At 36.6% G+C, this 14655-nt stretch overlaps 1 long non-coding RNA gene across 1 annotated transcript; it reads right to left on the reverse strand.

Annotated features, from left to right (window-relative positions):
* Positions 1–7086: 7086 nt before the first annotated feature.
* Positions 7087–9396, reverse strand: LOC148703023 (uncharacterized). The gene is made up of 3 exons (XR_016395843.1): positions 9290–9396; positions 9093–9172; positions 7087–7969 (listed from the first exon to the last, which is right to left on the reverse strand). It is a non-coding gene; the product is annotated as an uncharacterized LOC148703023 (long non-coding RNA).
* Between the last annotated feature and the right edge of the window lie 5259 nt (positions 9397–14655).

A 14655-nucleotide genomic window follows, 5' to 3' on the forward strand; every position in this document is an offset into this window, starting at 1 on the left:
TCTTTCTTAGTTGCTCTTCTTTGACCATTAAGAAATCTTAACCACATTAGCCTGTGTTCTCTCCTCTCAACATGCTCTCACGCCGGAAATCTAACTATCGGCCGTTGGATGCATGGTCACTTCACAAAAACAGGTCTTTCTGCCGATGACCATCTTCTTAGGGTGAGCAGAGCACTGCTTTGGCTGACATGTACGCAAAGTACGGAAGGATACGCCGTGCTCGACATTTGTTCGAAATAATGCCCCGCAGAAATCTAGTTGCTTGGAACGCTATGCTTAGTGGGCTCTCGATGCACGGAACGGGTGCTGAGGTGCTAAAATTGGAAGCAACGAAAGTCACAAGAAGCAAAGTATATGGTAGGATTTTAAGTTATTGGTGGAGGTTTGATCATCATATCCAGTGCATAATTTTCATCATATAGTAAAATTGGAAGCTTGTATGTTATCACAAAAAAAACACTAGCTTGTAGATCAAAGTTGGAAGGTTGTTGCAAATGGTCAAATTCATGCAGCTATTGCATTCTAGAAACAATTGTATGGTCCCGGAATTTGTATTATCTCGTCTATCAGTTGTATGTTGGGTTACTGGAAGCCCTTAAATGTCCAAATTCAGCACCAAATGGCTCTAGAAAGCAAATGAGTCTTCCATATCAGGAGATTCAAAGCAAATTTACTGCACCAAGAAAAACAGGCGTAGAGGAATACCTAGGAGCATTCTATAGTGAACAATTAGCAAGCTTTTCACATCTTTCAGTCAATCGAGAGTAATTACTTACGGCATCTCATACAATATAGATGCAGCCATGCAGGGGATTAAAAGAAAAACAGCAAGTAGTTTTTTCTACGATGTAGGATGCACAAGTATATGAATTCCTGTCACTAAGTGATAGAAATGAGGGTGTCTAGATGCAGCCATACAGGAAGAGGTCATTTGTTCTCAGTGCTCTTTTAAGTTTGGGTGTCTTCCTTTCAGTTAAATTGAATCCCTGTTCGCTTTCACTCTGTATTTCTTCTTGTTTTGACCACTCTTATGTTTCTTTTTGGTTCCTGTTCTTGTGTTCTGTCTATTGTATATATTCCACCTTTGAATTAAATCGGGTGGCTAAGGGAGTTCTTATCTTCTTAGCCGAAATTTTCCTCAAAAAAAAAAAGTGATAGAAATGATTTTGGGATTAGACGATTTTTTTTTTTCACTTCAGACGGAGCATGACCAAGATATCAACATACTCAGTAGAGATAATTGAGGTTAGGTACATGTAGGGAAGTTCATCTATGTTAACTTAGCCTGTGGAACTAATGAAAATGAATGGATTTTATGAACTATAATGTCTGTTTTTAGAATGCAGGTTCCTGAATTGCAATTTGTTGCACGATAATTTTCATTTTAGTCCTTCCGGAGCAAACTTTAAGTCTCATGTAATATGAATTTGTAGTTCTTGTTCATAGATATTGCTTTATTGGCACGCTTTATCATAGAAGTTCAATGAACTTACGCTTATGCTTGTATAACATCTTATTAGTTAATATATATGTATGAATATGCATGCTTCTAGTTTCAGCATATATATGAAACCATAACCGACCTGATACCCTCACTTAAAAAAATATATATATCATAAGAAACCCAAAAAAAAATGCAGCTAAAAAAAACCACAAGGAAATTATATTGTTTGGGGCATATCCATGCAAGCCCATTGAATAAATTTTTTAAATCTTGATTATATCACTCCTAACAAAGAAAACAAGCCTCTGAAGCTAGGGCCTCAATTGGAGCGTCAATCTAGAAGGTTGATTAGCAAATCGAGCTGAAAGCTTATCTTCCTTGCTGCACTGCAGATTAAACCTCTGTCCAATAAGTAATAGGAGCAGAGAAAAAAGCTTATGTAATTCTTAATAGCACCGAAAATAGAACTGCCACTTCATTGAATTCATCGAACACATATCATATGCCATTATAGCAAGACACAAACACAATTGCCAAGAGTCAACCATAAATGGTAAGCACATGCCACATGTGATCATACCAGGAAGAAAGTTGAATCATCCAAGTCAAACAGTAAATCTGAACGCTTGCAAGACCTTTTTGTCGAGACTTTAACTTGCATCTTCTCCTCCCAAGTTTTTCTTTCACAAAGTCTTCATTAATTAAATCCTATTATTTAGTAGAGGGAGGCTGCTGTTGGAGATTGGAGGTGCTCGCACTGGGCATTGATGGAGGCATCTTAAGGGCTCGTAGCCTTTCGATCTCACGACGGAGCCTCATGTTCTCCTCTATCAGTACACGACACTGTCGCTTCAGGCAAGCATGCTCCGTCTCCATCTTCTTTGCTTTGGTCCTGCAAACCACAATTTGTGGAAAAGAAATTGGAAGGCAACCACACAAGCATGGAGATATCCAAGCAGCAGTCCTCGGCCAATCGCCTAACTCTAAAACATAAACATAATCCGAGGAAGAAAAAAAAAAACCTATTTCTCGTCTTTGCACCTCCAATGAAAATTCTAACCATAGAATATGATGGCTTTACTTTATTTCTTCAAAATTTATCTTTTCACAAAACAAAAAGAATTAGTTATGACTTGGTACTGTTTATAGACACGAGTCATCACTATAAGTCATATTAGTGATATCGAATTCTGATCTAGATTTACATTATATACTTTGTTGTTATAACATACTTATTTGCGATTTACCATGAAGGCTACAACATACATCTTTTCAGAAGGAAAAGGGGGATGAACTATATAAATTCGTTACACACTTAAGAAGGACGACGATTAATATAAAAAGTAAATGACCACTGACTTTCTAACAGTAGTCTACGTACAACGAATGCTAATTTATTACAAAAAACAATTATGTGCATATATATATATATATACACACAGAGACACACACATAAGTAATATTGCTTTTTAATTTTATTCGATAGATATGTTGGTGTTATTTGAACTCCATTAGTGCTAATTAATAAAAATCCATTTGATGCTGGCTTGGCAACCTATGGGTATCATACTTATTCCTGAGGTTATCATGACCTAATTCTCTGTCACATTGCAAAGCAAACTTTTCATGCGCATGAAATAAATGGCCGCCTAAAGGCGTGTTATGGTCATTATATGCAAACAAACAAGTGTTAGCTAGTAAAATTCATTCTGCAAACCCAATAGTCTCCCTATGAGAGTCAGAACATGGATTTCTTGCAGCATCCATCATCATATCTTTGCAGAAATGCCCCCAGTAATAGTAATTCTGTGTATCAAAAAAAAAAAAATGTAATACTTCAAAATCTACAAGCTGATGGAGTGCAGCACCTGGCCTTGTGGTTCTGATACCAGACCTCCACCTGGCGCGGTAAAAGGTTTAACTTTGCGCAGAGCTCCGCTTTCTCCGTCTGAAAAAGACATGCATCAGTAATTCTAATACCAGCTTTAATTTCATTAACTTATTTAGGTTGATAAGGAACAAGACACGGCATTTTGGGGAGAAAAGCTTCTGCGTTTTTTCTTACTGAATCGAGAGTGGGGTTCCTGTTGAATGCTTCTTCCAGAATCCAGGTTTTCTCCGGGGAGAGGCGAAGCCTTTTTGGCTTAGGTATGTTGTTCTCTTCTTGCACCGTCTCATCCATGCCTCCTATGGGAATCTCCTCCTCTGCCTCAGGCGGGGGTAGGTTTATGTCGATATCCCTCATATTGTGGCCGATGGTTCCTTCACGTTGAACTAAACGAAGAATATAAGCCACTACATGAACATGCACGAGAGAGAGAGAGAGAGAGAGATGCAACTGCTTATCACCTTGCGATAAAAACTTAGAAAAACAAATATTTTATTATATAACCTTTATGTTTATATTTTAAAGTAAGAAGATGCATGTTTATTGTACACAAAGCAGATGATTTTTCTTAATATTAGAAGCCCAAAAGCCTATATCCTATATAAAGAAATTATATTCTTGTTATGAGTAAAAAAAAAAAAAAAAGACTATTGTTAGAAGAGAAAGAATTCGATATAATTATACAAGGACAGATCTCACTAATATAAATAGATACTATGTAACTCAGTTTTATGATCCATTAAAAATAAATGAAAAGATGATCTGGACCTTACTTTCGTATTTTATTTTCTGTATTTTTTAAAAGATTCGAGTTGAGTAAGTTGAAGAAATTTCTTTCTTCTTCCCGGTTGGATTGTTCTAAGATATATTCGAGTTGAGAATCTGATGATACTTTAAAAAAACTCAATATGCAACAACAACAAAAAAAAAACAAGGACCAAAAATCTAATCGAAGTAACCTATATAATAACACTAACGCTCAAAAGCAGAACACCACAAGAAAAGTTATTACAAGATCTATCATAAAAATATAGAAGTGGCGACAGAGGATTAAGAGAGGAGAGAAATACTCCAAACTCACCAGACCTAGAAGGAGAAGATGAACCAAGAATTGTAGTGGTGAGATTTGGGGTGGAAGGACCCTTCCCTAAATTTGCCATGCGATCTCCACCACAACACCTCAAACCAAAACAAGTGAGAGGGAGGAAAACGTGAAGGCAGGGGATTATATAGAGCGATAAGATTATCATGAGAATAACGAGAGCGAGTATTTGGCTGTTGTCGCCATATCATAAAAGTTGCAATTATCATCGTTGGACACGTGTCTCGCAGCATGCTGTTGGAAAATTACCGGCAAGTCCCTTGCCAGGTAATATTGTCACGTCTATCTTAAAAATGATTTATTTTAGCAAGATGTTTCTTTATTTGCAGGTGGTTTCCTTTCAATAATATCAATATTAGTGATTTCCTACAAATGGAAATTTGGTTGGATATAGCACTTGGAATCCAACATATGCTGTGACAAAATGACCTAAGACTGTGTTTCTACTATGGCAATAATTGGTTCAAGCAGTAGCGGCCATGCATCGCAATGGTGAGACTATTGTGCTTTCTTATAATCTCTGCTAGTGCAATCTCATTGCATTTATGATCTCATTACAGGTGCAAATAGCCATGCAGGCAAGGAAGAGAACATATCTTTCGACATAAACGGTGTGCACTTCAGTTGTTGCTTCATGTACGACCATTATTTTTTATTTAATATCCAAAATCATTAATGGATTGTATACTCGATGAATTTTTATTATTTTTTTGGAATAAGGGAGGGAGATCGCCCACAATTTATATTTTCATTCTAATATTTATTTTGATGAGAAAAATAAGGTAAATAGAAGTAATATATTAGATGATTTTATAATATAAATATAAAATACAATAAATATTTCTATCATAATTTAAAACTATAATTCAATAGTAATATAATAATAATATGATTAATAATATGATATAACATAATATTTCATTAATATAATACATGTAATATTAATATAATATAATATATCAATTTTTTTTTGCTAGACTAAGGGGCGTTTTTGTTTCCAAATTTCAAATCAGGATCACTTTCTTAGGATGATCTTGGTACCCGACTTCAAGAATGGACTTTCCATCACTAGGTTAGACAATGATTTGAGAAGTGGGAGTGTTTTGGGATTACTGCAATATCGGATCACCATGCTGCAAACAAACGTGGTGATCTCATCACCTCTATCCACAACATTTGTTAATCTTGGTATGATTATCTTACACCAAATGCTCCATAAGGTACATATGTTACAGATGTCTGCATACTTATATTATGTGGATTTACATCCACATAGAAAATTTAGAGATCCTCACAAGAACTTCAAGAAAATCTACGACGAGCTGATGGTCGCATATTAATTTATGTACGAAAATTTTCCGCAGAGGAATTTTATGTGCATGTCCGCATGTGCCAACCCCAAATATATTTGTGTACCCTAATTGAGCGAGCAGATCAACCACTACTAGATCAAGATCAGATGGTTGAGGTTTTGGAGATTTGGGCGAGAACAACAGATGCAGCTATTTTGAGGGATCTAGCTTCCTTCAATTGTCCTCCCTCGGCAACCCAACGTACCTCTTTTGGCACGTGCACTCAACCTCTATTTGCTCCAATCTTCGCATCCGGATTGAAAAAAACATCATATTATTTGACAGCATTAGTGTGCAACATTGGTTTGCTATGTTGCTGCTATTTGCTTTATTTCTTAACCATTACTCATAACAAATTGGTAATGACTATGTATTTATATGCATGATGAGCCCTATAACTTACGCTTGACCTTGTTTTATGGTCTTAAAACGCATGGGGCACTTCCCGGATGATTACGGATACTTCTAATTTGGAAATTTTCATAGCAAATGACTTCCAGTTATTGAAATAAACCAAATTATGGCATACCTTGGTCGAACCAAAGGAGCTCCATGCAGCTTGTTGATCCTAACTTGCCCATCAAAAGTAGGAAGGAAAAGGGGAGAGATAAAAAAAGGAGTCTATGGGAAACAAAATATTTCAAGGTGGAGAAACCATGTGTTTCACTTACTAAATGATTTAGCAAGGAAACCATGATCCAGAACATGAGAGGGTTTCAATCGGCACTACTTGGACGAGCGAGTACAAGAGATCGACGTAGGCGAATCACTCTCTCTTACTGATTGGGTCAGGAGAGCTGGTTAGTAGTGTGTATGCTTATATAGAGTGTGAATTAGAAGTTATGGAAAAAATGGCAATGAATCTTATTGTATTTTTCGATTCCTACCTTGCCATCATATTCATAGGTAGGTTACAGTGCACGTACATGAACCCAAATCACTATGGATATCTTGTTCCATAGAATAGGATACGGAGCGTAGTAGTAAGTACATCAACATACATCTTCTAGGATTTTGTTTCATGAACGGCTAGAAACACATACAAAATTGGTTAAAACACATGCATGAACAAAACATAAGCCGGCCCCTTTGAGCCCATGCATTAAAAAGCATACGACGAGTACATGAACCTACATTTCAAGAACGTTTTTTTTGCTGAAGTGCCATGCATGAAACACCTAAAAATTATTGAAGCAAGTTCATGAAACAAAATTGCCCCGGGAGTTCCATACATGCATGAACAAGAATCACCCAGGACTTTGTTTCCTAAAATAACACCGAGTGCCTTCACCATTGCAAGGGTTGATGCCTTCCATCACAGGTTGGTGCCCGCATAAACCTGGCATGCACATTCCATCAAATTAACATAGGATTGAGCATACCGATCAAGTCTAGTTATCATCACAACTGCACCACGCCCGTTAACATAGATAGCACCAAATTACGAGAAACTGTACCCAACATCACCTGCACCATGTGGCGGTACATCATGCCACATGAAAATTATATTGTTTGGGGCATATCCATGCATGCCCATTGATTAGATTTTTTCAATCTTGATTATCTCACTCTAACAAAGAAGACAAGCCTCTGAACTGAAAGCCTAGGGCCTCAATTGGTGCGTCAACCTAGAAGGAAATTGAGCTGAAAGCTTATCTTCCTTGCTGCACTGCAGCTTAAACCTCTGTCCAATAAGTAATAGGAGGAGAGAAAAAAGCTTATGTAATTCTTAATAGCACCGAAAATGGAACCGCCACTTCACTGAATTCATCGAACACGTACATGTCATATGCCATTATAGGAAGACACAAACACAATTGCCAAGAGTCAACCATAAAGGTAAGCACATGCCACATATGATCATATATACCAGGAAGAAAGTTGAATAATCCAAAGTCAAGCAGTAAATCTGAACGTTTGCAAGACCTTATTGTCCAGACTTTAACTTGCATCTTCTCCTCCCAAGTTTTTCTTTCACACAGTCTTCATTATTTGAATCCTATTATTTAGTAGAGGGAGGCTGCTGTTGGAGATTGGTGGTGCTCGCACTGGGCATTGATGGAGGCATCTTAAGGGCTCGTAGCCTGTCGATCTCACGACGGAGCCTCATGTTCTCGTCTATCAGTATCCGACACTGTCGCTTCAGGCAAGCATGCTCCGTCTCCATCTTCTTTGCCTTGGTCCTGCAAACCACAATTTGTGGAAAAGAAATTGGAAGGTAACCACACGAGCATGGGGATATCCAAGCAGCAGTCCTCAGCCAATCACCTAACTCTACAATAAAAACATAATCCGAGAAAGAAAAAAACACCTATTTCTCGTCTTTGCACCTCCAATGAAAATTCTAACCATAGAATATGATGGCTTTACTTCATTTCTTCATAAATTATCTTTTCAAAAAACAAATTAAAAGAATTAGTTATGACCTGGTACTGTTTATAGGCACGAGTCATCCCTATAAGTCATATTAATGATATCGAATTCTGATCTAGATTTACATTATATACTTTGTTGTTATGACATACTTATTTGCGATTTACCATGAAGGTTACTACAAACATCTTTTCAGAAGGAAAAGGGGAATGAACTATATAAATTCGTTACACGCTTAAGAAGCACGATGATTAATATAAGAAGTAAATGACCACTGTCTTTCTAACAGTCTACAGCGAATGCTAATTTATTACTTATGCATATATATATATATATATATATATATATATATATATATATATATATATATATATATATATATATAGATAGATAGATAGATAGATAGATAGATAGATAGATAGATAGATAGATAGATAGATAGATATGCATAAGTAATATTGTTTTTTAATTATATTCGATAGATAAGTTGGTGTTATTTGAACATAAAACATTAATAACAAGTTTTATTGGAATGATTACTGACGAGAGAGCAATTACTACATCGACAGTAAATGTTTTGGGTTGTCCATTAGTGCTAATAAAAATCCATTTGATGATGGCTTGGCAATCTATGTGTATCATGCTAATTCCCGAGGTTATCATGATCTAATTATCTGTCACATTGCAAAGCAAACTTTTCATGCGCACGAAATAAATGGCTTAAAGGCGTTATGGTCATTATATGCAAACAAACAAGTGTCAGTAAATTCAATGTGCAAACCCAATAGTCCCTATGAGAGTCAGAACATGGATTTCTTGCAGCATCCATCATCATATCTTTGCAGAAATGCCCCCAGTAATAGTAATTCTGTCTATCAAAAAAAAAAAAAAAATGTAATACTTCAAAATCTACAAGCTGATGGAGTGAAGCACCTGGCCTTGTGGTTCTGATACCAGACCTCCACCTGGCGCGGTAAAAGGTTTAACGTTGCGGCCAGCTCCGCTTTCTCCGTCTGAAAAAGACATGCATCAGTAATTCTAATGCCAGCTTTAATTTCATTAACTTATTTAGGTTGATAAGGAAAAAGAGACGGCATTTTGGGGAGAAAAGCTTCTGCGTTTTTTCTTACTGAAATCGAGAGCGGGGTTCCTGTTGAATGCTTCTTCCAGAACCCAGGTTTGCTCCGGGGAGAGGCGAAGCCTTTTTGGCTTAGGTATGTTGTTCTCTTCTTTCGCCGTGTCATCCATGCCTCCTATGGGAAGCTCCTGTTGGAACAAGGTGTGAAGTTGATGGGATAGGATTAGGAATGAAGCAAGGGATATTTTTTATTCATAGTTTTTTCTGCATCTTACAATCTTGCTAAAGCCATTCTTATATAGAATGACAATTTAAGTAACATTTAATGCCCTTGGAGTACTAAAATGACTCTTTGAAATACAAGTACTTCTGAGATTTCCAAGGTGACACTTTGGATTACAAAATGACTCTTTGGATTACAAAATAACTCTTTGGAATGCTAAGTTGTATCAACACCGAAGAGTCATGTGCATTGATTGCAAATTACTTCCTAATACTCCTCCTTAATTTGCAATTGATTCTTAACCTTTCTGAATTGTTCTATGGTGACAGCTTTGGTAAGAAAATCTGCAGCTTGCTCATTTGTGCCAACATACTTCAAAATGATTTCTTCTTTGTTTACCAAATCCCGAATGAAATGATGTCGAAGTTCAATATGCTTGGACCTTGCATGGAAGACTGGATTTTTAGACAAAGCAATTGCTGACATGCTGTCACAATAAATGATAGTTGGTTGAACTTGAGTTTGTTGTAGATCCAAGAGAACTCTTCTTAACCAAACTGCTTCACATGCAGCATCTGTAGCTGCGATGTACTCTGCTTCTGCTGAAGATAAAGCAATTGATTTTTGTTTCTTTGAACTCCATGAAATCATCTTTGAACCAAGACAAAAAATATAGCCAGACGTGCTTTTTCTATCATCAATTGAACCAGCCCAGTCACTATCGGAATAACCAACAAGATTGTTATTTTCTTCTTTAATATATTTTATGCCTTGCCTTTGACTTCCTTGAAGATATCTCAGAATGCATTTTGCAGCAGCATAATGCAGTTTGCTTGGTTCTTGCATAAATCTTGAAACAACATTCACGGCATAAATAATGTCAGACCGTGTGTTGGCTAGATATATTAATGAACCAACTAGACTTCGATAGAGCTGTGCATCAGCTTTTTCAGCATCATCATCTTGTTTTAACTTTTCATTCAATGCCATTGGAGTTGAAACTGGTTTGCTCTTGTCCATTTGAAATTTCCGTAACATGTCTTTAATGTATTTCTCCTGTGAGATAAAAATTTCTCCTTTGGCTTGCTTTACTTGGATTCCAAGAAAATACTTCATTAATCCGAGATCCGTCATCTCGAATTCCTTCATCATGCTTTGCTTGAATTCTTCTACAACTTGCATGTTAGTACCCATGTAGATAAGATCATCAACATAGATACATGCAATAAGAAAGTTAGTAGCATCACATATCTTTACATAAAGAGATGGTTCACTTGGGCTTCTTTGGAATCCATTTGAACAAAAATATTTATCAATCCTGCTGTTCCAAGCTCGTGGAGCTTGCTTCAAGCCATATAGAGCTTTATGAAGTTTATAGACTTTGTGTTCCATACCTGCCACTTCATAGCCTTGAGGTTGTTTGACGTATACCTCCTCCTTCAGTTCGCCATTGAGGAAAGCAGATTTGACGTCAAGTTGGAGGACTTGAAGCTCAAGTTGTGCAGCAAGAGCAAGAACAATACGGATTGTCTCCATTCTTGCAACTGGTGCAAATGTTTCGGTAAAATCAATGCCAGGCTGCTGTGAGTATCCCTTGGCGACAAGTCGAGCTTTATGCTTTTGAATAGATCCATCTTCTTTATACTTGATTTTGTAGATCCATTTTAGCCCGATCACATCCTTCTCTTTTGGCAGGTTGACTAGCTCCCAAGTTTTATTCCTTTGAATTGTTGCAATCTCATCATCCATTGCCTTTTTCCATTCTTCCTTTACAACAGCTTCCTCAAAATTCTGAGGTTCATAACCAAAGAAAGCAAGGTGAGAAGTGTTATAAATATCTTGCATAGATCGAACTTTCTTTGGTAAAGAATCTGTATCCATGGTTTCTAAAAAAGAGGGAGAATGGATTGAACTTGATGAAGAAGAGGGAGTTTGTGACATAGATGGTGAAGTTTGTATTGGTGATGAAGGAGAAGAATGAATTGAACTTGGTGAAGAAATTGATGTTGGTGTAGAAGGAGTTTGTTGATGCTCTTCTTGTCTAGCTTGTGGCTCCATGAATTCATATGCGTTTGACATTTGAGATGAGTTCTGTGTCCAATTCCAATTAGATGCTTCATCAAAAATTACATCTCTTGAGACGACAAGCTTCTTGGTTTTTGGATTGAACAACCTGTAACCTTTGGATTCATCACTGTAACCAATAAATATTAGTTTTTCTCCTTTTTCATCAAATTTCTCCCGGTATTGTGATGGAATGTGAGAATAGGCAATACAACCAAATACTTTAAGATGATGTACTGTTGGTTTTCTTTTGTGCCATGCTTCAAATGGAGTTTTGTTAAACACTGCTTTTGTAGGAGATATATTAAGAATGTAAATAGCAGTATGCACACCTTCAGCCCAAAAATTATTTGGTAAGCCTTTTCCTTTCAACATGCTTCGGGCCATTTCAACAATGGTGCGATTCCTTCTTTCAGCAACTCCGTTTTGTTGAGGACTCATACGAACTGTGAGTTGTCTTTGGATACCATTATGTTTGCAGTACTCCATAAATGGTTTGTAGATAAACTCTCCTCCTCGATCAGTTCGAAGAGTCTTGATTTGGAATCCACTCTGTTTCTCAACTAGTGCTTTGAATTGTAGAAACATAGAGAAGGCTTCGGACTTGGCATGCAAGAAGTAAACCCACATCATTCTAGTATAATCATCAACAAATAGAATGAAGTACCTTCGGTTGTTGTGTGATGGAGTTGCTGTGGGTCCACATATATCAGCATGAACAAGTTCAAGAGGTGCTTTGGATCTCCATGAAGACTTTGGAAATGGTAGCTTGTGCATTTTTCCATATATGCAGCCTTCACATACTTGACTTCTTCCTTCGATGAGAGGGAGACCAATCACCATATTTTTTTGCTTGAGTAGATGCAACCCCTTCATATTCAAATGTCCATATCGAAGATGCCATAAAGTTGACATATTAATAGCTTCACTTTTGAATACGACATCTTGTGATAACATGGTTAGAGGAAACACCTTGTTTGTGCTCATAGGAACAATAGCAACTAGACAGTTATTCTTTTTATCAAAAATTTTGCAGCTACTGTTATTGAAGTTGATAGCATATCCTTTTTGAGTAAGTTGCCCAACGCTTAGGAGGTTATGAGATAAATTTGGAACATAAAGAACATCATTAATAAGCCTTTTGTTACCTCCTTTGGTGAGAACTTCAATAGATCCTTTGCCTTCAATAGTTTGGAGTTTGCCGTCTCCGAGCATGACTTGAGAAGAATAATTTTTGTCAAGTTGGATGAAGATCTTTTGGTTCCCCGTCATGTGGTTGCTACACCCACTATCCAAATACCATACATTTTGAGAATCTTCTTGAACATTCATGCAAGAGAAGAGTTGTTGAGTTTCTGCTTCATTTTTAGTGAAGTTGGCTTCTTCATTTCCATTCTTCTTTTGGTACCAACAGTCCCTTTGTGAATGGTTGGGAATCTTGCACTTATTGCATCTGTATCGACAATCTTTTGAGTCATGGTTGTTCTTCTTGCAAACTCAGCATCGAGAATTGAAACCACCTGATTGTTGTTGGTTTGCTCCTCCTTGATAGTTGCCTTTTTCCTTCTTTTGGAATAGTCCTCCTTTGTATTTCTGTTTAAAATTCTTTTTCTCTGAGGTGTTGAGCTTAGTTTGAAAAGCTTGCTCAAGAGGTTGAGTAGAAAACCTATTCATTCTTTCCTCATGAACTTGTAAAGAACTCATTAGTTCATTAAAACTGTAGGTAAAGAGATTTTTTGATTCTTCTATTGCAGTGACAACATGATCATAATTTGTAGGAAGACTTCTAAGAACCTTTTGAACAACTTTTCTATCTTCAATAGTATCTCCAAGACTTCTAATTTGATTAACAACTTCAGTAACTTTGGTCAGAAAACTTTGCATACCTTGGCCTTCTTTCATTTGCATGTTGTCAAAATCTCTCCACAGTGATTGTAACTTTAATGAGATAACTTTCTCATTACCTTGGAAACCTTCTTTGAGTATTTCCCATGCTTGCTTTGCTTTTCTTGCTCCAAAAATTCTGGGATAGATAGTTTTGCTTATTCCTTGTTGAATGTATCGAAGAGCACATGCATCTTTCTTCACATTCTCCTTGTACTCTCTTTGTTGTTCTGCTGTCCAATTTTTTGTGACTTCTTGTGGTTGAGGTGGCTCTGCATATGAACCTTCGACTATGTCCCAAAGGTCTTGGGATATGAATATGGTTTGCATTTGACTACTCCAATAGTCATAATGCTCACCATCAAAGATGGGAACTTGGTTTGAAGTGTAGGAGAACATGGTAGTTGATGAAGATGCCATCTTGACAAGTATTTTTTTCCAGGCTCTGATACCAAATTTGTTGGAACAAGGTGTGAAGTTGATGGGATAGGATTAGGAATGAAGCAAGGGATATTTTTTATTCATAGTTTTTTCTGCATCTTACAATCTTGCTAAAGCCATTCTTATATAGAATGACAATTTAAGTAACATTTAATGCCCTTGGAGTACTAAAATGACTCTTTGAAATACAAGTACTTCTGAGATTTCCAAGGTGACACTTTGGATTACAAAATGACTCTTTGGATTACAAAATAACTCTTTGGAATGCTAAGTTGTATCAACACCGAAGAGTCATGTGCATTGATTGCAAATTACTTCCTAATAGCTCCTCCTCTGCCTCAGGCGGGGGTAGGTTTATGTCGATATCCCTCATATTGAGGCCGCTGGTTCCTTCACGTTGAACCAAACGAAGAAATATAAGCCACTACATGAACATGCACGACAGAGAGAGACAGACACAGAGAGAGAGAGAGAGAGAGAGCGATGCAACTGCTTATCACCTTCCGATAAAAATTTAGAAAAACAAATATTTTATTATATAAACTGTATGTTTATATTTTAAAGTAAGAACATGCATGTTTATAGTACACAAAGCAGATGATTTTTCTTAATATGAGAAGCCCAAAAGCCTATATCCTATATAAAGAAATTATATTCTTGTTATGAGTAAAAAAAGACTACTATTAGAAGAGAAAGAATTCGATACAAATTATACAAAAGCAGATCTCACTAATATAAATAGATACTATATATATAACTCAGTTTTATGATCCATTAAAAATGAATGAAAAGATGATCTAGACCTT

Source organism: Phoenix dactylifera, chromosome 7 (genome assembly GCF_051530095.1).
Source record: "Phoenix dactylifera cultivar Ajwa chromosome 7, Ajwa_hap1_PhDact_Kaust_v1.1, whole genome shotgun sequence".
NCBI lineage: Eukaryota > Viridiplantae > Streptophyta > Magnoliopsida > Arecales > Arecaceae > Phoenix > Phoenix dactylifera.